General features: G+C 43.8%; 1 long non-coding RNA gene across 1 annotated transcript; it reads right to left on the bottom strand.

The window, feature by feature from the left end:
- Positions 1 to 267: 267 nt before the first annotated feature.
- Positions 268 to 14295, bottom strand: LOC141148268 (uncharacterized). The gene is made up of 4 exons (XR_012245189.1): positions 14239 to 14295; positions 12576 to 12733; positions 8386 to 8566; positions 268 to 1170 (listed from the first exon to the last, which is right to left on the bottom strand). It is a non-coding gene; the product is annotated as an uncharacterized lncRNA (long non-coding RNA).
- Positions 14296 to 27220: the final 12925 nt, after the last annotated feature.

Here is a 27220-nt window from a genome sequence, read left to right as displayed (position 1 = left end):
ACCCTAAATTTGGTGTGCAAACCCAGTGGAACTAGCACCATAAAATTTCCAAAGCTGGGGTTTCTAGTACCAAGTGGCCCCAAGATACAGGGCCCCAAAAATCAGTTCAGAAAATGTCAAGCAGTTTTCAGCAGCAGAGAATGACATTTTCTGAACTGGATTTGGGGCCCCGTATCTCGGGGCCACTTAGAGCTAGGAACTTCAGCTATGTGTGGGTATGTTGTGGTACCAGTTCAACTGGGTGTGCACACCAAATTTGGGGTTCCTAGCACCAAGTGGCCCTGAGATACAGGGCCCCAAAGTCGGTTTGGAAAATTATTTTTTTTGCTGCAGAAAAGTGCTTGACTCGAGTATAAGTCGAGGGGGGTACTTTCAGCACAAAAAAATGTGCTGAAAAATTCGACTTATACTCGAGTATATACGGTATATATTTTTTTATAGATGAGAGTTGGCAGTGCTAGGACGATGTCATCCAGTACCCAGGGCAAAGATACCAAACTGCGCCCCCCTTCCCTTAGGATTAGCGTCAGGTTAACCCTCATCCCTGCAATAAACCACTGCGCCCAGGGCAGCCGCCCCCTCCTGCCCAACCCCTGGTCCCGGACCCTGAGAGTTGGTAGAGTCAAAACCAGGTTTTGTTTTCATTTTTGGAAGCTTTTCATGGTAGTTTTACCATTGACTCCCATCATATCTTATTATACTATATTATATCTATACATACACAATATATTGGATTGATATACATTTAGGGATTTGATTGGGAGGGGTCAAAAGAAAGTTTTGTTGCCTGTTTAGTTTGCCTCGACCTAATAGAGAATAACGTGGAGTTTCTGGGCGTGAGTCAGAGTTATTTTTGTTTTGACATATGGTGGCCGTTGACTGGAAACCACGTGGCTGAGTCATATGGTGACGCTTTACTGATCTCATATAAAGTAAATGTAGAATGTTGCTGTGATGATTTATCACCTTCAATATCTTTCTTTGAAATGTTACTTTCATTTTCTGACGATGTACTTTGGAATGTGGATGGTCAACTAGAAGATCAGCTACTACTTGTTCCTCATCATTGGCTTCTTGTTTAGCGTAGCATTTCTTTCACTTGATTCTTCTCTTCTGAGCTCATGACTTCTGAATTTGCCATGGGATATACTGGATCTTCTGCGTCAGACTCTAATAAAAAAAATAAATAAATATATATATATATATATATATATATATATATACACACAGTGCCTTGAAAAAGTATTCATACCCCTTGAAATTTTCAACATTTTGTCATGTTACAACCAAAAACATAATATTTTATTGGGATTTTATGTGATAGACCAACAAAAAGTGACTCATAATTGTGAAGTGGAAGGAAAATGATAAATTGTTTTCAAAATGTTTTACAAATGAATATGTGAAAAGTGTGGGGTACATTTGTATTTAGCCCCCTTTACTCTGATACCCCTAACTAAAATCTAGTGGAACCAATTGCCTTCAGAAGTCACCTAATTAGTAAATAGAGTCCCTCTGTGTGTAATGTAATATCAGTATAAATACAGCTATTCTGTGAAGCCCTCAGAGGTTTGTTAGAGAACCTTAGTGAACAAACAGCATCATGAAGGCCAAAAAACACACCAGACAGGTCAGGGATAAAGTTGTGGAGAAGTCTAAAGCAGGGTTAGGCTATAAAAAAAAATGCATGTATTTGCAAATGTGTGCAACTAAACCCCTGTTTTTAACGCATACTGTTAGGCAGGTTAATTCGGTTGGTCGCAGGCTGGTTGGTAAGTTGAGCTTGGAAATTCTTTGGTTTTATTTTACATGCGTTTGCCCTTCCAGTGCTCCTTGCTGTGAAGACCAGTTATAGGTGTGGGCAGTGACCTTTTTTTGTATTGTTGACATATTGGTCAGGCAACGCACTGACACCTTTGCTGCCATTGTGCAATGCGCTGGGTGTTCAGTGTGCTCCTGCATCTTTAAGGAGAGTTGGGCTCCCTCCAGTCATCTGCCCTTCATCTATCCATTAGCATACATGTGCTCCCACTGTGGAGACTCTTCAAAGTTAGAGTTAGGGTCTGCAGGATACAGGGTGCCTTGCTGTGGCCTGCAGCTTATGCATGTATTTGCAAATGTGTGCAACTAAACCCCTGTTTTTAACACATACTGTTAGGCAGGTTAATTTGGTTGGTCACAGGCTGGTTGGTAAGTTGAGCTTGGAAATTCTTTGGTTTAATTTTACATGCGTTTGCCCTTCCAGTGCTCCTTGCTGTGAAGACCAGTTATAGGTGGGGGCAGTGACCTTTTTTGTACTATAAAAAAATATCCCAAGCTTTGAACATCTCAGGGAGCACTGTTCAATCCATCATCCAAAAATGGAAAGAGTATGGCACAACTGCAAACCTACCAAGACATGGCCGTCCACCTAAACTGACCGGCCGGGCAAGGAGAACATTCATCAGAGAAGCAGCCAAGAGGCTCCATGGTAACTCTGGAGGAGCTGCAGAGATCCACAGCTCAGGTGGGAGAATCTGTCCACAGGACAACTATTAGTCGTGTTCTCTACAAATCTGACCTTTATGGAAGAGCAGCAAGAAGAAAGACATTGTTGAAAGAAATCCATAAGACGTCTTGTTTGTAGTTTGTGAACAGTGGGGGCACAGCAAACATGTGGAAGAAGGTGCTTTGGTCAGATGAGACCAAATTTAAACTTTTTGCCCTAAAAGCAAAACCTTGGCTACCTATGTGACTATGCTTCTGCCTCTGCTTGGCTCCACGTTCCTTTGACTTGGCTCCACGTTATTACTGAGTGTCTGTACTGGCTACATCCAGCATCACCTGTCATAGGCTTACCGGAAGCACTTATGACCTTTGCCTTCTGAACCTGCAGTGCAACCAAAGATCCCCTTGAACCTCAGCTGGTTCTTCTCGCAATTCTGTTGTTTCTGACCAGGTGTTCTGCTGGATCTTTCATATCTGCATCTCCTGCCCAAGGTTCTGCCATCAACATCAACATCAGCACTCATGTTCCTCCTGTCCCTTGGCACTATCTGTTTCACTTCCAGTGGTGCTTGGGGCAGAGATACAAGAGAGGTCAACCTCATCATTTCAGTAAGGTACATACTTACATTTACAAAGGAAAAATGGTTTAAAATTGCCCTAAAATGACTTTGACAGCTATCATTACCAGCGTATTTTTGTTTTTAACCCTCCATCTCCCAAGGGTCTACTATGTATTTTGGGGGACCTTTGTATAGGTCTTGGTGCTGTGTTTTTTTTTTCCCCCTCCTTGAGTTTGGTATGGATTTTAACCACTTCAGCTCCTGAAAATTTTAAACCCCTCCATGACCAGGCCATTTTTTGCTATTCGGCACTGCGCTAGTGGAAAGTCATGCAATGCTGTACCCAAACAAACTTTATATCTTTTTTTCACACAAATAGAGTTTTCTTTTGGTGGTATTTGATCCCCACTGGGTTTTTTTATGTTCTATCTGTTCTGTTCTGTCTGTTTATAAAACATATCCAATAAGTCTCGGTTCACACTGGGGCGACCTATCAGGCGACTTAGCTGCCTGTGCCTGACAAGTCGCGCTCTATTCAGTGCAATGGAACCGTTCTAATCGGAGCGACTCAAATTGGGTTGACTTGAGGTTCCTGCACTACTTGGGGGTGACTTCGGAGCAGAAGTCATTTGCAAACCACGCTGAAGTCGCACTGTATGGGATGGCTTCAGAGTGGGGCGACTTTCAAGCCGCCCCAGCGTGAACCGAGCCTAAATAAAAAAAATAAAATAAAACCCCCCCCCCCCCCCGAATTTCTATACAAATGTCAGCGACTTTATAGTGGGACTGTGATAGTGCTGTGAGAAATCTGACACTAATTCCGCGTGCACACGAGCGGACTTTTCGACCGGACTGGTCCGACGGACCGAGTCTGGCGGACAATCCGACCGTGTGTGGGCTTCATTGGACCTGCAGCTGACTTTTTCGGTCAAAAATCTGACAGACTTTAGATTTGGAACATGTTTCAAATCTTTACGTCGGAACTCCGCTGGACCCAGTTCCTATAGAAAAATCCGCTCGTTTGTATGCCAGTCCGACGGACGAAAACTGACGCTAGGGCAGCTATTGGCTACTGGCTATGAACTTCCTTATTTTAGTCCGGTGTACGTCATCACGTACAAATCCGTCGGACTTTGGTGTGATCATGTATAGGCAAGTCCGTTCTTTGGGAAAGTCCGTCGGAAGTCCGTCAAAAGGTCAGTCAGAAAAGTCTGCTCGTGTGTACACGGCATTAATGACACTGGGTGGGAACTTGTGAAAATGAAATAAAAAGTAGCGCATAAATGGTGCCAAAAGTCTTCAATCAAGAAAACAACTGAAAAAAACAAATGTCCACAAATAATAAACATAACAGTGAAAAAACTTGTAAGTCTCTCAATATAGGTGAATAAAATCCTGTCGGTGAGTGGGAAACAAATGACATGGAATGTCCCACTGAAAACCATGCATGGATGCAGGGAGACAGAAGTTAAAACGCAAGTGAATCAACAAATCATCCCCAAGTTGTATCTCTCAACAACATGCGACTTGGTAAAGATGGTGTGTAAGAAACTCTTACCAGATGCGATGGACTCCCTTGTCAGCGACAGGGAGTCACTCGAGCGGGTTGCCTCTCAGGGCCAGTGAACGGACATCACAGCTCTGCGAACCTTCTGGGTCAAACTCTGCGCGGATCTCCCGGGGTCACCAGGTGGGTCCTCCCAAAGGATGGCCGAGGTGCGGATCAGAGGGAACAATGCGTCACGTACAAAGGCTGGAGTGAAGGCTGGTTGAATCTCTCAGTAAGTATGTGGAGAAAAAATAAACAAGCTCCACATAGTGTAGCTGAGCAAAAATAGGATTTTTATTGCTAAAAACGCCAGGTAACAATAAAATGTGATCACAGAGTATAAAATCGAAAATGGGCAACAAGGAGGATGCTGGAAGCGCCCGAAGCTTTTCGATCAATGGATCGTCTACTGGAGCATGCTCCAGTAGACGATCCATTGATCGAAAAACTTCTGTCTCCCTGCATCCATGCATGGTTTTCAGTGGGACATTCCATGTCATTTGTTTCCCACTCACCGACAGGATTTTATTCACCTATATTGAGAGACTTACAAGTTTTTTCACTGTTATGTTTATTATTTGTGGACATTTGTTTTTTTCAGTTGTTTTCTTGATTGAAGACTTTTGGCACCATTTATGCGCTACTTTTTATTTCATTTTCACATGTTTCTTTGGTTGTTGTCACCTTGTAAGTAGCTGCTCCGCACCATATATTCTTTCAATTTAGCGCAGTGTACACTTTTATTATATTTGCACTGGGTGGGAACTGACTAACTGACATCACCATTGACACTAATACAGTGATCAGTACTAAAAATATGTACTAATGACTCTGGCTGGGAAGGGGTTATCATTGGGGTGATCAAAGGGTTAAATGTGTGCCTAGGGAGTGCTTACAAACTGTAGGTACTATGGGAAGGCAGAGATCCGTGTCTCTGCTTTGCAGAAACACAGGATCATTTATCTTTCCTACTGACAGAACGGTCATCTGCCTTGTTTACGTAGGCAGACCGCTGTTCTGCCTCTGCCTCTCAAATGATCAGCGGGTCCCGGCGAACAGCGAGCCTGCTGGACCTGCTGCTTGGCTCCTGATGTGTCACCTGTGGCGCGTGTGTGCGCCCCAGACCCGGAAGTGCAGGATCACGTACAGGTACGTGATCCTGCGCAGGAGAGCCACCTTGCCGCTATATATATATATATATATATATATATACAGTATACTTTTGGCAAGCGGTTAACATGGGTGGGTGCCTTGCCAGGGAGACCCCCTGGCAAAGCACCTTGTCCCCATGTTGATTAAGACAAGGGTCTCATCCCCACAACCCTGACCAGTGATTATGGGATGTGCGGGTTGGGGGCTTATTAGAATCTGGAAGCCCTCTTTAATAATAATGGGGCCCCCAGATACCAGCCCCCCTACATGAATGAATATGGGGTACATAGTACTGAACCATCCGCGTTCATACCTATTTATAGCCTTTGCTTTTTATCATCCATTGGAACCGTCACTTTGTTGCAGTCCTGACTTTTTATGATTTGTTTCTACTTCTTACTAAGTAAATTCTTTTAATCCCAATTAAGAACCCTCATTTTCTGAAGTCTACATGGTTTATTGCATTGCCAGAGTTACAAAGTTACTAATACTTTTTTTTTTCATTAGCCATAGAAAACGTAATTTCACTTTGTTATTGGAGGAAAAACTTCAAGGCTGCCAGCTGTTATTTTCCTACCCTTCAGCTGACAGCTGATGGAATTTGATATAACCTCAGGGCAAGTAAAACCAGTAACAAAGTGAAACTAATTCAGGAAGGGTTTTTCCTTGTAATAACTAAATCATCTTAGCTGCTAGGCAGGTTTTTTTTTTTTAAGTGCATGTAAATGGAAAACCTTAGTGGCGGGCCGTCCATAAGGGGGGCAGAAGTGTTGTCGCCCCAATCTCTATGCGCCGGCCCCTAATCTCCATGCATAGAGTTCTATGAGGTTTTTTTTTGTGAAGCACATGAGGCCTGAGGCTCTAATTGACTTCAAAAAGGGTGCGCTCAGGGACCCCGAGCCCACCCACTTGTGATATTAGCGAATGTTGATTCGCTAATGTCTTCCTGCTTCTCCTCCTGGCCAATCGTGACAGGAAGCAGGTCCTAAGACCGGACTGGCCAGGAGGAAAAGCGACCGAATTGGCCAGGAGGAAAAGCGACCGAATTGGCCAGGAGGAGAAGCCGCCCGCGACCCGGATGGGGTAAGTGTGGGGCTGGTGGGCTTGCGAGCGGGCAGAGGGAACGGGTGGGGGGTATGTTTGACCCCCAAAAAACGGAGCACCAGCCACCAGTCGAAAACCTTCCAAATAGTATCAAACAGAGCGGGGAAGCATTAAACTCTCTGTCAGGTATTTATGCTGTGTCCCCACAAGGCGGATTCACTGACAGACTAAAGTAAGCTATGGAGTACACCATTTTCTTTCCTTCCACTATGGGAAAAAGACTGACAGGTGGGAGGAGATTGGATCCCCTTCTGCTTGTTTGGTAACGGACCGGATAAAGGACCGGTCTATAGGGGTGAATGGAGATGCAGCGCTAAGAAATAAGTATTCCCCAGATTTGCATCTAAGGAGTAAAGTGTAAAATATGAAGTGCAGTGAAAGGATGAGTGCATATATACTTAATAAATAACCCTTGAAGTGATACAAATAAGTGTTAAAGAAAGAACATAAAAGTTCATGGTGATGTAACAACATGAAGAAGGTAAATAAACCTACAGCAGGTAGAAGGCTTAACATATGTTAATATATAAAAAATGGAAAACCGCATGAAAGCAGGCAAGGTGGGTACCGACATAAAAACTTGAGAGTGCTGCTACGTAGACTCATCCCCTTCATTCCAGAAGAGGACAAAGCAGCAGTAGTTGGAACAATCATCCATTCCCGACTCGACTATGCAAACTCCCTCTACATAGGACTACCTAAATATCAGATTGCACGCCTACAAGTCATCCAAAACACGGCAGCAAGACTGGTAACGGGAAAAAAACCCTGGGAATTCATCTCCCCATCCCTGAGGACCCTACATTGGCTAACCGTAAAGGACCGGATCACATTCAAGACCTTCTGCCTCACCCACAAATGCACACAAGGAAACGCAATACCTATGCGAGAAAATAAAACACTACACACCCAATCGAAGTCTCCAATCAACTAACCAAAACCTCCTCCTCATTCCCAAGTCCAACTACAAATCAAAGGGAGAACGAAGAGTCACAGTCCAAGGACCACGGCTATGGAACGCTCTACCCACTAACATCCACATGGAAGAAAACCATCGGCCCTTGAGAAAAAAACTCAAGACCCACCTCTTCTAAGAAGCAGAACAACACAGGATGGATCAAGCGCCTTGAGGCGATTCAGTTCACATTTACAGCGCTATACAAGTCATTCATTCATTCAGAGTCAATATGGCAAGATATAGTTCATAATAATAGATATACCACGTTCAATCTCTCTGACGTAATCCCAGGATGATGTTATTCACTAGGTGTAGTTATATGGCTGGACATAGTGGTATTAACACACAACACCAAGGATTGTGTTTGCAACACCAGGGGGAGGGGATGGATACTCTTACCCTAGGCTGTGGACACACACGCCAGTGGCGGTGGGTCAAATAAGCATGGATGGCAGTCAGGAACCCAATCACGATCCCGAACTCCTATTGCTGAAACCGGTGTATGCATACACCTGCATTGATCAAGCAAAGGATGATCCAAGAAACCAGACTTTAAACTGAGATGTTCCTGATACCTGTAGTATTATTTTTCAGCAGAGATTTAATTTCCTTCCTAAGCATCTTCTTCTCTGCAACGTTATATCCTCTCGGCTGCGATTATATGTATCCAGGAGATTAGCAGCCCGCTCACTGACCCTGGACCTCATCACAGATGGCCTCACTAAGGACCTTCAATGTAGAAGCTTCGGCAGGGAGCTGTAAGAGTAAAGAACGATGTAAAGATGTTGTATTTGCCCAGTTTAGTATGAAATAAGATCATCTGGTGCTACATGAACACCTGGAATTTGTAGTTCTAAAAAGGGACAGGCCAGTTAGTATAATATTCTGCTGACTTTTGACTTTTTTAGATTTTCTCTTAACCACTTCAAGACCGCAATACGTATATATATATATATATATATATATATATATATATATATATATATATATATATATATATAATGTTGTGGCCTTGGAATGCTTTTCTGGAGTTACCCCATATTTTTTCTTAGTGGCTGGCTTTCTCATGAAAGTGGTCTGAACAGCTCATGAGCCGCTGGAACGCTTTCAGAAGCGGCGGAAGGGGACGTCCCCCCTCCCCTCCCGCTGCTCCCCGGTTTTTCTCGGGCTGACCGTTTTTAGCGGTGCGCCCAAAAAAACTATCTGATGGTGCATCCAGCTGGTCACAGAGGCGATAAAAGACCAGATCGTCTTTGATGGCCTCTATGGCCAGAGCTATGTCATGACGTCACTTCCGGTCCAGGGTTGAAGTAAATTTTTTTTATTTTAAATGAAAAGATCAAAAATGTTTTTAATCTTTTTTTGCTTTTAAAGTTAGAAAGGAGATATTTGGGGTCTTTTTGACCCTCGATCTCTCAATAAAGAGGACCTGTCATTCTTATTTCTATTACAAGGGATATTTATATTCCTTGTAATAGGAATAAATAAAAGTTATCAAGAAAAAAAGGGACCTTGTAAAAATAAAAAATAAAATGAATTAAACAATTTATAGTGCCCCCATCACTCTGTGCTTGCACGCAGAAGCAAACGCATATGTAAGTCACACACGCATATGTAAACAGTGTTCACACCACACATGTGAGGTATCATTGCGAATGTTAGAGCGAGAGCAATAACTCTAGTGCTAGACCTATTCTGTTACTCTAAATAGGTAACCTGTAAACATTTTTAAGTAGCATAGTTTGTCACCATGCCACAAGTGTACGCAATTTTATAGCGTGACATGTTAGGTATCTATTTACTCAACATAACTTCATCTTTCATATTTTACAAAAAAATTGGGGTATATATTGTGTTGTTTTTTTTTAATGAAGCACTTAATTAAGCCCTAGACTTAAGCCCCAGAAGATTTGGCTACTCAATGACCAGGCCATTTTTTGCGATACGGCACTGCGTCGCTTTAACTGACAATTGCGCGGTCGTGCGGCACTGTACCAAAACAAAATTTATGTTCTTTTTTTCCCCACAAATAGAGCTTTCTTTAGGTGGTATTTAATCATCTCTGCGGTTTTTATTTTTTGCACCATAAACAAAAAAAGAGCGACAATTTTGAAAAAAAAACACAATATTTTGTACTTTTTGCTATAATAAATATCCCAAATTTTTTTTTTTAAATAACAAATTTTTTCCTCAGTTTAGGCCGATATGTATTCTTCTACATATTTTTGCTAATAAAAATCGCAATAAGCGTATATTTATTGGTTTGCACAAAGGTTATAGCTTCTACAAAATAGGGGAAAGATTTATGGCATTTTTATTATTATTATTTTTTTTTTTTACTAGTAATGGTGGTGATGATCAGTGATTTTTATCCGGACTGCGACATTACAGTGGATACATTGGACACTTTTGACACATTTTTAGGACCATTGACAATTATACAGCGATCAGTGCTATAAAAATGCACTGGTTACCGTGTAAATGTCATTGGCAGGGAAGGGGTTAACACTAGGGGGCGATCAAGGGGTTAAATGTGTTCCCTCGTGTGTGTATGTTCTAACTTTAGGGGGAGGAAACTGACTAGAGGAGATGACAGATTGTTGTTCCTAGCTAGTAGGACCACACAATCTGTCTCTCCTCTCCTCACAGAATTTGTATGTTTACACACACACGTCCCTGTTCTGGCTCTCGTGCTCGCAAACGTGCGTGGCCGGAAGTCATCACGACCGCTGGCCACGCGCATGGGCACCCCCGCAGTGCAACAGGCGCGCGCCTGCTATCCCCGCTTAAAGGGCCGACGTACAGCTACAACGGTTTGCGGGAACGCGCTAACCTGATGCAGTATAATGACCGCGGCTGGTCGGTAAGCGGTTAAAGTGTATTTTTCCCAAACAATTGTGTTTGAAAAATCTCTGAACAAATATTGCATGACATAAGAAAAATTTTATTCCCTAGGGTGTCTGCTAAAAAATATATAATGTTAGGGGGTTATAAGTAATTTTCTAGCAAAAAATACTGATTTAAACTTGTAAACAAAAAGTGCTAGAAAAGGCCTGGTCTTCAAGTGACATGAAGGGCAGAGTGGAATTGAACCTAAAAAAAAAAGTCCCTTTGTAGCAGTTTTCCTGTTAAAATAAAATAAAATTGAAAAAAAAACGTTAAATCAGGGCTATTCATATTTTTAAATTTTGGATGAAAAAACAGTACAAATCTTTTACGAGCTATAGCAAAATATGCAACATAGTAAAATTCAGGGGCTCCATCCATTGAGGGGAAGGTCGTAGATGAGAACCTTGTTTGAGCAAAGGAAAGCTCTCTCTCTTCTTCTCTCCCCAACTTAAACTCCCTTCCTTCCTTTTTGCTCGTTGTCTTTATCCTGCTGCTTCTTTTACTTTACATTACTTTTCCTTTTCATGTCTAACTACTTTTTACTATATCAAGCTCAGGTAATCATTTCTCCTCGACGGGTCCACCATCTAGTGGAACTTCTCCTGCATTGCAGCCAGACCAGTTTTTTTGTAAATTAACCATGTTAGCTATCATTAAACCCTGACTGCATATTTAATGACCCTTTAAATAGTTAGTTTGAGCCAAGCTAGCCCAAACCAACAATTTAATTATATTGTACAAAAAATAGTCCCAACGTTCCACAATTGCAACGCTGGGACAAGGGGATTTATATGCGCCCACAAAAATATAAGGAAAAAGAGATTATAAAAGAATACACAATTTTATTAATACATTAATCGCTTTCTGCCGCCTCCCTCTTTAAGGGTTTCAAAAGCTGGGCAGCTGAGGCGGGCATTCGGGTCATCTGACTGCTGTGATTGGCTGTCAAAGCAGTCACATGATCGGAAAGCTCCTGATCGCTAGTATGCATTGGCAGCTTTCTGGTACCTGCTGGCTACAGTGCTGGGAGCGCACTGTCAGCACGGTAAGTGGTTTACACAGGGCCGCATATATGTGGCCACTCAGCATTAAGGCCCATCCTCTGAGCGTCTGCATATATATATATATATATGCGGCCAGTGTCAAGGGGTTAAAACCTATTCAGTGTTAAAACCACATCAAACTAGCTACCATCCGAACAGAAGAGAGATACAAATATAATTGCACATGTAAACAAAGAGAAGTAGATCAACACGTTTCACTTGACAACAAAGCTTCTTCAGGATCCACTTTCTTGTTTTCAATATAATGCGTGGTAGCTGATAAGACACAAATAATATTACAACCAACACAAATTTGTTTTTACATGGTTAGTGATTTATTTTCCCCCTCCCCTTTTTTACTTTTTAACATGTTTACCTATTAATTTCCCTCTTCCCCTTTGTTTTTTTTTTTTTTTTTTGGTCCATTTTTGGGATGCTCCCCTTCTATGATTACCTCCTTTTTTTCTTTAGTTATTGTTTGTTGTTGGATTATATTTTATTGATTGCCCATCTGGGTTGTTAAACTTTTGTTAAATTTTGTATTGGTTGTAATATTATTTGTGTCTTATCAGCTACCACACATTATAATGAAGACAAAAAAAGGATCCTGAAGAAGCTTTCTGTCAAACAAAACGCGTCAATCTACTTGTCTTTGCTTACACGACTAATTTTATCTGCATCTCTCTCCTGTTCAGTTGGTAGCTGATGTGATGTGACATACTATGGTTTTCAATGTATAAATCAATTTCTTTGGGCCCTCACACAAGTGCAAAGATGGAATCCAACTGCCAAATAGCAGCCGTTGATATCAGGTAACACCTAATGACACGTACCATATCCAAAGTGTGCAAAACCTTGTACCCCTTCGTCTGAGGTTGCAGACAGAATGATGGTAGTCCCATATCCTGGCTAAGATGGAACCGCCTTAGGCAAAAAAGGGTGACTGGGGCCATAAAAACCACCTTGACCTGGTGGAGTATCAGGAATGGCTCTTTAAGGAAAAAGCAGACATAAAAATAAAGTCAGAAGGGATATCCTGAATGGGTTCAAATTGAGACTTCTGCAAAACAAAATACTAGGTTATAGTCCCACTGTGTCAAAGGAGTCTTAACTGGTGAAACAATGTGCTTATCTGCTTGAATAAAAGCCGGACCAAAGAATTTCAAGCAGTTGGTCTCTGAAAGAGAATTGCCAAGGCTGATATTTGACCCTTGTCCTTACTCAAGGCCAGTCCCTGATCCACTCCATATTGCAGGAAGGGCAGACTATGACTAACCACTTTTCTTTTTTTTCCAAAACTACATTTTTACGGGAGTGAAATCCCAGAGCTTAATACTAAGAGAAATATAAATTCTCCTGGAAGTTGCCTTGCTAGCCTTAAGCAGGTTAGGAATGACGCATCCAAGACACCCATCGCTTAGGACCCTGGTTTCAACAGCCATGCCATCAAAGCCAGAGACTGTAAAGCAGGATGGAAGATTGGGCCTTGCAAAAGCAAGTCAGATCAGACTGGAAGAGTTCAGGGTTCGTCTGATGCCAACCACGTCAGAGTATCAAGTCTTCCTGGGCCAAGGCGGGGTGAACAGAATCACTGAAATCTCTTCTATTTCAAGCTGCAGTGGTGGAAAGGCATACTGTACATTAGGGATAACTAATTCCAAAGTATCACTAGCCTATTTAGGACCCTGGCTCCCGGGTTTGGTGCACATTTTGTGTGTGGCTAAGTATGTGTACATGGCTGTGCCCTACTGTGTAGGTAGGTAAAAGGCCTGTGTACATGGCTGTGCCCTCCTGTGTAGGTAGGTGTAGGCCAGTGTACATGGCTGTGCCCTCCTGTGTAGGTAGGTATAGGCCTGTGTACATGGCTGTGCCCTCCTGTGTAGGTAGGTATAGGCCTGTGTACATGGCTGTGCCCGCCTGTGTAGGTAGGTGTAGGCCTGTGTACATGTCTGTGCCCTCCTGTGTAGGTAGGTATAGGCCTGTGTACATGGCTGTGCCCTCCTGTGTAGGTAGGTGTAGGCCAGTGTACATGGCTGCGCCCTCCTGTGTAGGTAGGTATAGGCCTGTGTACATGGCTGTGCCCTCCTGTGTAGGTAGGTGTAGGCCAGTGTACATGGCTGTGCCCTCCTGTGTAGGTAGGTATAGGCCTGTGTACATGGCTGTGCCCGCCTGTGTAGGTAGGTGTAGGCCTGTGTACATGTCTGTGCCCTCCTGTGTAGGTAGGTGTAGGCCTGTGTACATGTCTGTGCCCTCCTGTGTAGGTAGGTATAGGCCTGTGTACATGGCTGTGCCCTCCTGTGTAGGTAGGTGTAGGGCTGTGTACATGGCTGTGCCCTCCTGTGTAGGTAGGTATAGGCCTGTGTACATGGCTGTGCCCTCCTGTGTAGGTAGGTAAGGGTTCCTCTGTGTTGAAAAGATCGAAAAAGGCTGCCCTAGACCCTGTATAAATCATTAGAATCTAGATTATATGCAAATTTATAATACAATAATAACTACCTGCAAGGGGGAAATAAAATTTGTACTCTTCATTTGGTAACACGATGACAAGTTCCTATAAAATAAGACATTGGCAAAGCTTAAGCCATTGTTTTAGTAAGAGGTTGTATATTTCTCCTGGGCGGGTTAGTAGATGCCCCAGACTTCATGGTACTATGGGTTGGATAACAAAAGTAGTACAGGAAGGTTTCACAAACTATTACATCTCCCATTATGTTCCTGGACACCCGACATCTGCTTTGACCCATTCTATGGTGCTTACATTTAGTTGAAGGAGCTAGAGAATCCTGAATACTTTATCCTCCCTAGAGCAGACACATATTACACAACGCACTTCAGTAGAAGCTGTAATGTAAGTGTTAAACTTGTATAATTCTAATTGATTGCTATTGATAATTACTCTTTCTCTCGTGTATGAGCCTGAATAATTTGATCATATGACCGCTGGTCTCTGTGATGGACTGACCTTTAGCGCTCTCCCCACATGGCCACAGGTGATCCTCTTTCCGTTGATATCGGCTTTCTGGTGGTGTCAAATTCCTTCTGCAAGATCGGAGATGTATGTTGTGAGGAGATCTCTGAAATCTTCATCTATGTCTGTGAATAGAGAAGGACTCTCATTGGTCAGAAAGACACATGATGGCAGCAGGGGATTTTGTTGAAGGCTCCAATGCAACAAAGTCCCACTGAAAAAATGCACAAGGTGGAACCATTGCATGTACTATATAAGAGAGATGAAGTAGGTGAAGTTTAGCTGGCTGGAGCAAAGAGGGCTTGGGCTTTAAACTGCCATTTGAGCTGATAACCAGTACATTGGCTACTTTAGTAGGTTGGAGGGGCGAGACGGACCACAATCTCTTCATGGGGACACTGGCAGAAATACATGACTTGAGAGTTTCTAATAACCCCCTCCCCCACTGTACAGGGAGATTTGTTACTCCTCGGTCCCTTTGCTTCCTGTCCTGGGGGCAATGAAGGGGTCAGAGGGACAGGAAGTGAGGGGAAAGCTCAACAAGGGGACACCACACCAATACAAAACTCTGTTTCTGACCCTCCCTGCTGTATTGGAACATCTATTATTCTTGCCTGTGCCCCCTCACTTCCTGTTTTAGGTAGGACAGGATGTGAGGGGACATTTCCTCCAGGGGACATTGACAGTAAAATCCCTGATATTATCACCCTCCTCCACTGTAAAGTGTAGAAGTTTGGCTCCATCCACCATTATCTATGTATTATTATGATTTCAGTGATATATTTAGGGTTGCCACCTTTTCTGCAAGTCAAACCTGAACACTTTAGCGGTGCACAGCAATTTCTTTTATAGTATAAACTATAGATATACTTTGCGATTAAATAACATTTCTAATCATATGAAGTTAATCACAAGAGTCCCACTTTTACATCTGAATCCACAGAGATCCCCTTTTACATCTGAATCTGCAGAGTCCCCCTTTTACATCGGAATCCACAGAGTTCCCCTTTTACATCTGAATCCACAGAGTCCCCCTTTTACATCTGAATCCACAGAGATCCCCTTTTACATCTGAATCCGCAGAGTTCCCCTTTTACATCTGAATACTCAGAGTTCCCCCTTTACATCTGAATCCTCAGAGTTCCCCCTTTACATCTGAATCCGCAGAGTTCCCCTTTTACATCTGAATCCACAGAGATCCCCTTTTACATCTGAATTCACAGAGTTCCCCTTTTACATCTGAATCCACAGAGTTCCCCTTTACATCTGATTCCACAGAGTTCCCCCTTTACATCTGAATCCACAGAGTTCCCCTTTTACATCTGAATCCACAGAGATCCCCTTTTACATCTGAATTCACAGAGTTCCCCTTTTACATCTGAATCCACAGAGTTCCCCTTTACATCTGATTCCACAGAGTTCCCCCTTTACATCTGAATCCGCAGAGTTCCCCTTTTACATCTGAATCCACAGAGATCCCCTTTTACATCTGAATTCACAGAGTTCCCCTTTTACATCTGAATCCACAGAGTTCCCCTTTACATCTGATTCCACAGAGTTCCCCCTTTACATCTGAATCCACAGAGTTCCCCCTTTACATCTGAATCCACAGAGTTCCCCCTTTACATCTGAATCCACAGAGTTCCCCCTTTACATCTGAATCCACAGAGTTCCCTTTTACATCTGAATTCGCAGAGTTCCCCCTTTACATCTGAATCCGCAGAGTTCCCCCTTTACATCTGAATCCGCAGAGATCCCCTTTTACATCTGAATCCGCAGAGTTCCCCTTTTACATCTGAATCCACAGAGATCCCCTATTACATCTGAATCCACAGAGTTCCCCTTTTACATCTGAATCCACAGAGATCCCCTTTTACATCTGAATTCACAGAGTTCCCCTTTACATCTGAATCCACAGAGTTCCCCCTTTACATCTGAATCCACAGAGTTCCCCCTTTACATCTGAACTTGCAGATTTCCCTTACACTGCAGCCTCTGATGCAGGGCCGGACTGGCCTACCGGGGTACCAGGACATTTCTCGGTAGACTGCCTGCCCTGGGGCCGCTTTGATCTATGCTGTGGCTGTGGCTCCAGCGCTCCCCTCCCTTCTCCTCCCCTCTACTTGTAACACACAGCGCGCGGGAGACCGCTGTGTCACGGAGATCAGTGTTAAATGTTTGGCCGCGCTGTGACAAAAGTCCCGCCCTCCCCCTAGACCAGCTCGTGTGATAGATGCAGTGTTCTGTCTATCACACGAGCTGGTCTAGGAGGAGGGCGGGACTTTTGTCACAGCGTGGCCAATTAGTGCAACGATGGTGAGGCTGTATGAGGGCACGGTAAGGCTGCAATGAGGGCACAGTAATGCTGCAATGAGGGCATGGTGAGGCTGCAATGAGGGCACAGTAAGGCTGCAAAGAGGGCATGGTGAGGCTGCAATGAGGGCACAGTGAGGCTGCAATGATGGGCATGGTAAGGCGACAATGATGGGCACGGTAAGGCGGCAATGATGGGCACGGTGAGGCTGCAATGATGGGCATGTGAGGCTGCAATGATGGGCACCGTAAGGCTGCAATGAGGGCATGGTGAGGCTGCAGTGAGGGCACGATGAGGCTGCAATGATGGGCACAGTAAGGCGGCAATGATGGGCACGGTGAGGCTGCAATGATGGGCTCAGTAAGGTGGCAATGATGGGCATGGTGAGGCTGCAATGATGGGCATGTAAGGCTGCAATGAGGGCACAGTAAGGCTGCAATGAGGGCACAGTAAGGCTGCAATGAGGGCACGGTAAGGCTGCAATGAGGGCACGGTGAGGCTGCAATGAGGGCATGGTGAGGCTGCAATGAGGGCACAGTAAGGCGGCAATGATGGGCTCAGTAAGGCGGCAATGCTGGGCATGGTGAGGCTGCAATGATGGGCATGTAAGGCTGCAATGATGGGCACGATGAGGCTGCAATGATGGGCATGTGAGGCTGCAATGATGGGAACAGTGAGGCGGCAATGATGGGCACAGTGAGGCTGCATGGACTGGCACAGAGGCTGCATTGATGGGCACAGTGAGGCTGCATTTGATGGGCACTGGTGAGGCTGCATTGATCTCTTGTATCATGTCCACAGTCTCTGGCCATTTCCTGTATCATGTCTACATTCTCTTAACATCTTTAGTATCATGTCCTCATTCTTTAACCATCTCCTGTAATATGCCCGCAGTCTCTGTCATCTTGACCTCTCCTGTACCATGCCCACAGCCTCTGACCATCTCTTGTACTATGCCTGCAGCCTCTGACCATTTCCTGTATTATGCCCACAGCCTCTGACCATCTCCTCTGCCCACAGCCTCTGACCATCTCCGGTATCATGCCCACAGCCTCTGACCATCTCCTGTACTATGCCCGCAGCCACTGACCATCTCCTGTACTATGCCCGCAGCCTCTGACCATCTCCTGTACTTTGCCCGCAGCCTCTGACCATCTCCTGTACTATGCCCGCAGCCTCTGACCATCTCTTGTATCATCTCTGCAGCCTCTGACCATCTCCTGTACTATGCCCCCAGCCTCTGACCATCTCTTGTCTTATTTCATGTCTGCAGTCTCTGAGGGAGTCTGGAGAGGAGTCAAGAGTGAGGAGACTATAGGAAAACCAGAACCACAAAGCTGGAGTCGCTTGACTGATCCATGCAAGGTGAACCTGAGAGGATGTCAGTGACAGCGCCGCCAGGCCAGTCTGAGGGGGGTCACTGATGTAAGGAGATAGTGAATACAATAATGTAAGGGGGCACTGATATAAAGGTTTTCCCTTTATATCAGTAATTCCCCCCCGCTTACCTTAGTGTATTTTCTGCGGAAGGTGGTCGCTGGTCACCATAGTCCCCCTCTTTCCCTCACATTCCCAGAGTCCCAGATGTCCCCCTTGATGATTGCTTCACTCTTACTACTTTTAACTGAAATTTGCTGTTTTATATATATCTATATATCCCTAGGCCTATGTGCTTTCTCAACTGTCTCAACTATATATAATACGCTCTTCAAATGTGCTTTAAAATGCATGATTTTCCCTTTTATGAACAAAAAATCATGATGTTATGCTGTTGGACTGGTATAATAATGCTATGGGCTGGTATGAAATTATTTCCAGGGCTGGTTTTTATTCCCAGTCCGGCCATGCTCTGATGTAAGGGAGAACTCTGGGGACTCTGACATAAGAGATGCTCTGGGAACCCTGATTAAGGGGGAACACTGAGAACTCCGATGTATGGAGAGGACTCTGATGTAAGGGGGAACATTGCTGCTTCTGGTGTAAAGAGGAACTCTGATGTAAGGGGTGCTCTAAGAAGCCTGATTTACCTTACTTTCCGTTTCTGAGGCACAGCGCCAAGGATTGGAGAGGGGCAGGGGCAGGAGAAAGAGGTGCAGATCGATCCTCTCTCCTCTCCCATCAGTTTGTGTGTGTGTGGGGGGGGTTGTTAGAGAGTGTAACAGACATTTCCGGCTTAGACAACTGCAGCCAGCAACCCTGCTGGGAAGGAATAGTCCAGTGTGAATAATGTGGCCGGGTTTCAGACAGTCTGAAAACTGATACATGATTCCGAACCCGAACTGTCCGGGTAAATCCCAGACAGGTGGCAACCCTACCTATCACAGTTTCAAAGGCCATAAAATGCCAAGATAGCACAACCCCCCCCCCCCACATGACCCCATTTTGGAAAGTAGACACCCCAAGCTATTTGCTGAGAGGCATGTCGAGTCCATGGAATATTTTATATTTTGCCCCAAGTTGCGGGAAAATTACAATTGTTTTTTTTTTTGCACAAAGTTGTCACTAAATGATATATTGCTCAAACATAGCATGGCTATATGTGGAATTACACCCCAAAATACATTCTGCTGCTTCTCCTGAGTACATGGATACCTCATGTGTGAGACTTTTTGGGGTACGGGACCCCCAAAAACCAATCACCGCCTTCAGGATTTCTAAGGGCGTAAAATTGCGATTTCACTCCTCACTGCCTATCACAGTTACGGAGGTTCTGAAATGTCCAGATAGCACAAACCCCAAACTTTTTGCTGAGAGGCATGGTGAGTATTTTGCAGCTCTCATTTGTTTTTAAAAATGAAGAAAGAAAAGAAAAATGTATTTTGTTTTTCTTTTTTAAATTTTCAAAACTTTGTGACAAAAAGCAAGGTCTGCAAAATACTCACTATACCTCTCAGCAAATAGCTTGGGGTGTCTACTTTCCAAAATGGGGTAATTTGGGGGGGGTTGTGCCGCCTGGGCATTCCATGGCCTCCGAAACTGTGATAGGCAGTGAAGAGTGAAATCATAAATTTACGCCCTTAGAAAGCCTCAAGGCGGTGCTTGGTTTTCGGGGTCCCGTACGCGGCTAGGCTCCCAAAAAGTCCCACATATGTGGTATCCCCGTACTCAGGAGAAGCAACAGAATGTATATTGGGGTGTAATTTCACATATGCCCATGGCATGTTTGAGTAATATATAATTTAGTGACGACTTTGTGCAAAAACAAAATTGTAATTTTCCCGCAACTTGTGGCAAAATATAAAATATTCCATGAACTCAACATGCCTATCGACAAATAGCTTGGGATGTGTACTTTCCAAAAAGGGGGGTTTTGAACTGTCCTGGCATTTTATGCACAACATTTAGAAGCTTATGTCACACATCACCCACTCTTCTAACCACTTGAAGACAAAGCCCTTTCTGACACTTTTTGTTTACATGAAAATTTTTTATTTTTTTTGCAAGAAAATTACCTTGAACCCCCAAACATTATATATATTTTTTAAAGCAAAGGCCCTACAGATTAAAATGTTGGGTGTTGCAATTTTTATTCACACTGTATTTGTGCAGCGATTTTTCAAACGCAATTTTTTTTGGAAAAAACACACTTTTTAAATTTTTAATGCACTCTAAAACACACTATATTGCCCAAATGTTTGATGGAGTAAAAAAGATGATCTTATGCCGAGTACATGGATACCAAACACGACATGCTTTAAAATTGTGCTCAAACATGCAGCGGCGACCAGCTACATACATTTCAAAGCCTTTACAGGTTACCATTTTAGATTTACAGAGGAGGTCTACTGCTAAAATTACTGCCCTCGATCTGACCTTCGCGGTGATACCTCGCATGCATGGTGCAATTGCTGTTTACATTTGACGCCAGACCGACACTTGCATTCGCCTTTGCGTGTAAGCACGGAGGGAAAGGGATGCTTTTTTTTTTTTTTTTTTTTTTTTGCTTATTTATTTTATTTTTAAACTGTTCCTTTCATTTTTTTTTAAATCATTTTTATTGTTACCTCAGGGAATGTAAATATCCAATATGATAGCAATAATTAGTGACAGGTACTCTTTTTTGAAAAAAATGGGGTCCATTAGACCACAGAGCTCTCCTCTGCCCTCAAAGCATCTGACCACATCAAGATTGGTGTGATAAAATGCTTTCCCAATTTCCCAATGGCGCTGTTTATATCCGGAGAAACCTAAGTCATGAAATGCTCATAGCTTCCGGTTTCTTAGGCCATAGAGATGATTGGAGCTGTTCTGGTCTCTGATCAGCTCTATGGTCAGCTGGCGGAACCACTGGCTGCATTCTCGGGTTCCCTGTTGGGACAGGAGTACCCGGGAAAACCATGGAAGACGGTGGGGGGGGGGGGGACGTTCCCTCCCAATGCTTGTAAAAACGGTCTAGAGGCTAATTAGCCCCTAGGATTGCTTTTACATGAAAGCTGACCACTGGCTGAAAATAACGAAGCCAAGATGATACCTAATCCTGCAGGCATCATTCTGGTATAACCACTCAAAGTCCAGCAACATACCAGTACGTCGCTGGTCCTTGTTGGGTATATATTGTAATTTTTGTTTTCATGCAGCCTGTGGGTTGAACGAAAAAAAGAGATTGATCGGTGTTTATGCCCACCATTAGAATACCGCCCTTCATGCACCCATTTCTAATGATGAGCATACATTCACCATTTTTTTTTTTAAACGCGGTGGTGAAATCACCTCCTACAGCGCTGGAGTCGCTGATTTATGTATTGTGAGAGCAAATGCTGTGGCTGCAAGATAAATAAATCAGTGCTGCAGCTGAATGACGTACCTGCTAAGCAAATGATGGTTAACAATAAAAAAGAGTAACATTACAGTATAACAGTAAGACTTACCATACCTGCAAAGCAAATACAATAAAACATAGTAAAAAAAAAACAGAGAGAGAACTATATAGAACAATAGTGAGCAAACAATAGAGCGGACAGTAGAGAGCGAACATAAGAGAGAGAACAATAGAGAGATAGAGAGAAGAAAAATTAAACCACAACTATATTTGTCTTTTTTATTTTATACTTTTTTTTGTGTTTTTGTGTGTTTTTTTTCCACTTTTATAAAAACTGTAAACTGAACATTGCAGATTAGGGTCTCTCAAAATGTGATGGTCATCTCATCTTTTGAGACCCTGTGTTAGTGTGCCGTAGGACTGTGTAGTGCTGTACCCTATGCTGATACTCCACTAGTGTATGGTAGTGTTTGAAATAGTCACCGATGCAAAGACCAGGTTGATCAGGACAGGAGGGACAATAAAAGCGGGTGTCACGCCTAAATCCGCGTTTTCTGCAGACCCGAATTCTTCTTTGGGGTGTTCTTTGGGTAGGGGTACTCGGGAGGACATACGGAAAATGCCTCTTATGCAGCCGGCTCACTGCATTTGTGTTGGGAAGGTGGGGCACAGCACCGTCTGGAAACGGAAGGGCTGTGATGATCTCTTTCTGGAATTTTAGGAAGGATCCAGTTCATCCTGAAGCTTTGTATAGCACAAAGCATTCAGCAGAGCCAATTGAAATAAGTATACAGACACTTTTTTGTACCAACTACTGGCCTTACATTCAATTAGGTATGGCACCAACAACTGGTCATTGAGGTCCACCCCTCCCATATTAAGGTTGTATTCGTGGACACAGAGGGGTTTCTCCACAACACCAGTCGCCGTAGGAATTTGGACTGTCATATCTGTGTGAAAGGAGGACAGAATGAAAACTTTCTGTGAATCCCTCCACTTCATTGCTAACAAATTATTACACTTCAAGCAGGCTCTCTCCCCCCATCTAAGTCAGGATTCTACAAGCCGTTGGGGGAAGCCTGGCAATTAGATTGCACGGTGCCACATACGCCAATTCCATAATCAAAACTGTAAATGTACAAGTGGTACCCCTTTCCGAATAAGGGTGACACATTCCCACACAATCTTACCAGCGCTCCCTATGCAGTCTGGGTAGTTCTCCGGCTTTATGTGACCATCTCTTCCCTCGTAAACCATAAAACTATATGTATAGCCTGTTGCCCTGTCACAGACCCCATGCTTGCTGGGAAGATACTGTTTGAATGACAAGCGGCCAGAAAACTTAATCAGGGACTCGTGAACGCAGACAACTTGATCGGGAGTAAACAAGGCTGCAAACTGTTGGTTGAAGTGGTTTACGAGGGGCCGAATTTTGTAGAACCGATCAAATCCAGGGTCACCCCGAGGACGACAGAGTTCATTATCATTGAAGTGCATGAACCGCAAGATCTGCTCGTATCTTGTCCTGGTCATGGAAGCAGAGAACAAGAGCATATGGTGAATTGGGTCAGTGGAGCAATATCACCGCAACTCACTCTTTTTAGTTATGCCCATGAGGAGGGATAGGCCCTTAAATTCAGAGACCATAATAGATCTCCAATCTCTAGCAAGGGTCAACTGGGGATTAGCAGCGATGAATTGACCAGCATACAAATTGTTTTGGTCCATAGTCGATCTATAGAGATCTTCCGTGAAAAACAGCGAATAAAAATCAAGTGACGTAAAATCAACTGTTTCCACCTGAATTCTGGGTTGGCCAGTGAATGGGGGAAGTACGGGTGCTGCAGAAGTGATGGGCTCCCAATTAGGATTGGCAAATGCAGCAGGAAGGGCTCAGTAGGTCTGTGTTTGTCTTCTTCTTGGTGGCTGCAGGACATGACTATGGGATGTGGCATATAGTGAGGCTCCCTTAATTAACCCAACCTTATTCACTACCTATTTCTTACCAAATGACCAGACGACACAATCTTCTTTGGAGTCGAATGGCCATAGCAGCCTTTTATTATAACAAAAATACCAAATATCAACATTCTTCAACATATAACTTAAATGCTTATAAATACATTTTTAAATAACATTAAACCAACTATACAGCATAACAACTTTTTTTATCTGGAGGTCTTTGAAGGCTAACTTGCCATTTTTTCTGGGAAAGGTCGCCCATACATCCGTATGAGCCCAACCCCCATTTTTAAACCTCCATTATTCTCATCACCGCCTTCAAAGACCCCCAATACCTACTGCCGCTACGACGTTTTAAAGAATTACCCTTAACCCCCTAAAATTCAACACCCCCAGAAACAAAAAATCCTTCACCAAGCTACCCGAGAAACACTACTACATACCTATAGGGAGGGCGGGTGGGAAATTCACCTTCCTTACTGCCTTCTTCTTCCCCACTGACCACTGCACCTAAGCTCCACCCCCCTAAAAGTATACCAAACTCCCCCCACTGACCGACTGATTAACCCCTACCTCTCCGCCTCACAGCCCCACCCCAGTCATGCTACCCCTGCACTTAATGTTACACTCAGTTCTGGGCTGTACTTTACTCGTGCTAGCCACCGCACCATTTTGAACTGCACTCGCCACGTCACCAAGTGTTACTGCAGTGCTGGTTTGACACGACCAGGGTGTACTAGGCCACTGGTGCTTGCTAGTTCACCAGAAGGATGAGCGGCAGTAGTACTGGTTCTCTGCTCCAAACGAGACCCTTGTGGTTCTTGTACCTCAATGACAGAAGAAGATCGGGGTCTGGTACGCCTGACCTTGGCAGGGACCACAACTCAGTCATCAGAGCTATCTGTTAGGGTTTCGCTGCTGTCTACAGGTTCGTTTTTCTGAGCCTGAATCTGACAGATGAGTGACTTCCTTTTCACTATCTGTCATGCTCAGAAACATGTAGGCCTCTTTACTACTGTACCTTCGATTGGAAATTTTGGTCTCTAAATTTACTGGCACAGTAGTGAGACTCACAGGAAAAAAAGCTCCTGACCGTTAGCGTTTGCAGGGATCAGGCCTGACTCTGCGAACGCTGCAGTTATGTGTTTAGTGTTTTTGTGACAGTGATCAATCGATACTGCACTTGGCTGGGCTGGGCGGAGGGGCTAAACACAGGTGCTAGCAGGTATCTGGGCTGATCCCACTAACACAATGCGTTTTTGGGAACCCTAAACTGCTGACGCTAGTATAGATCTGATCAGATCAGATATTGATCCGTTCAGACACTATACTACAAAGGGAGGTGTATGGTGCGTGCGTGGGTGTTAGCGGTACTGGCACTGATCTGACACTGCCTGGGGTGACGCTCACCCCTAACCGACTAAAACCTAACTGATATCTCAACCGCCGGGTGATCAGGGGTTAAACCTTTATTTAGATAATATACGGCGGGTGCCCTGACACTATAAAAAAATAAAAGAACTAACCAGCCTCATCCGTGACACTAAAATGTTGATCACTGGTGACAGGGGGTGATCAAGGGGTTAAACCTTTATTAGGGGGGGTCCCTAAACCTATCTGGGCCTACCACTAAGTACCCTAACACTGATTTTTTTTCACTAATGACACCAGTACAGTGATAAAAAAAAAATCTGAACACTGCACTGGGTAACACAGTGACACGGGGTGAAGGGGTTAACTGAGGGGGCGATCGGGGGTGACAAGTGTACTTACATGAACTGGTGTCAGTGTAGTGTTGGTGCATTTACTGTGAGATGTCTCCTCGCCTCTCTCAGGAACAGAAAAGTGTTCCACGAGGAGCGATGACATGACTTCCCCTGCTGTGTTTACACTTACACATGCAGGGGAAGGATTTCGTTCGCCAGGACCGATCACCAGGTCCAGGCCATTGGCCATTGAGATTGATCGGTTCTGAAGCAAATCCGATCGTTGGGGCCGCGCGTGACGTATAGCTACAATGCTTCGTGCAGCCGGGCCAACCTGCCTCAGTATAACTGGCCCGGAACTAGTTAACCACTTCAGCCCCGGAAGAATTTACCCCCTTCCTGACCAGAGCACTTTTTACAATTCGGCACTGCGTCGCTTTAACTGCTAATTGCGCGGTCATGCAATGCTGTACCCAAACGAAATTTGCGTCCTTTTCTTCCCACAAATAGAGCTTTCTTTTGATGGTATTTGATCACCTCTGGGGTTTTTATTTTTTGCGCTATAAACGGAAAAAGACCGAAAATTTTGAAAAAAATGATATTTTCTACTTTTTGTTATAAAAAAAATCCAATAAACTCAATTTTAGTCATACATTTAGGCCAAAATGTATTCGGCCACATGTCTTTAGTAAAAACAATGTCAATAAGCGTATATTTATTGGTTTGCGCAAAAGTTATAGCGTCTACAAACTAGGGTACATTTTCTGGAATTTACACAGCTTTTAGTTTATGACTGCCTATGTTATTTCTTGAGGTGCTAAAATGGCAGGGCAGTACAAAACCCCCCAAATGACCCCATTTTGGAAAGTAGACACCCCAAGGAAATTGCTGAGAGGCATGTTGAACCCATTGAATATTTATTTTTTTTGTCCCAAGTGATTGAATAATGACAAAAAAAAAAAAAATTTACAAAAAGTTGTCACTAAATGATATATTGCTCACACAGGCCATGGGCATATGTGGAATTGCACCCCAAAATACATTCAGCTGCTTCTCCTGAGTACGGGGATACCACATGTGTGGGACTTTTTTGGAGCCTAGCCGCGTACGGGGCCCCAAAAACCAATCACCGCCTTCAGGATTTCTAAGGGCATAAATTTTTGATTTCACACCTCACTACCTATCACAGTTTTGAAGGCCATAAAATGCCCAGATGACACAAACCCCCCCCCAAATGACCCCATTTTGGAAAGTAGACACCCCAAGCTATTTGCTGAGAGGCATGGTGAGTATTTTGCAGCTCTCATTTGTTTTTGAAAATGAAGAAAGACCAGAAAAAAAAATGTTTTTTTTCTTTTTTCAATTTTCAAAACTTTGTGACAAAAAGTGAGGTCTGCAAAATACTCACTATACCTCTCAGCAAATAGCTTGGGGTGTCTACTTTCCAAAATGGGGTCATTTGGGGGGGTTTTGTGCCACCTGGGCATTCCATGGCCTCCGAAACTGTGATAGGTAGTGAGGCGTGAAATCAAAAATTTATGCCCTTAGAAATCCTGAAGGCAGTGATTGGTTTTCGGGGCCCCTTACGCGGCTAGGCTCCCAAAAAGTCCCACACATGTGGTATCCCCGTACTCAGGAGAAGCAGCTGAATGTATTTTGGGGTGCAATTCAACATATGCCCATGGCCTGTGTGAGCAATATATCATTAGAAAGCCTGAAGGCGGTGCTTGGATTTCGGGGTCCCGTGCGCGGCTAGGCTCCCAAAAAGT

The sequence above is a fragment of the Aquarana catesbeiana genome, linkage group LG06 (genome assembly GCF_042186555.1).
Source record: "Aquarana catesbeiana isolate 2022-GZ linkage group LG06, ASM4218655v1, whole genome shotgun sequence".
Taxonomy (NCBI): Eukaryota; Metazoa; Chordata; class Amphibia; order Anura; family Ranidae; genus Aquarana; species Aquarana catesbeiana.
This window is presented reverse-complemented; position numbering and strand designations above follow the sequence as displayed.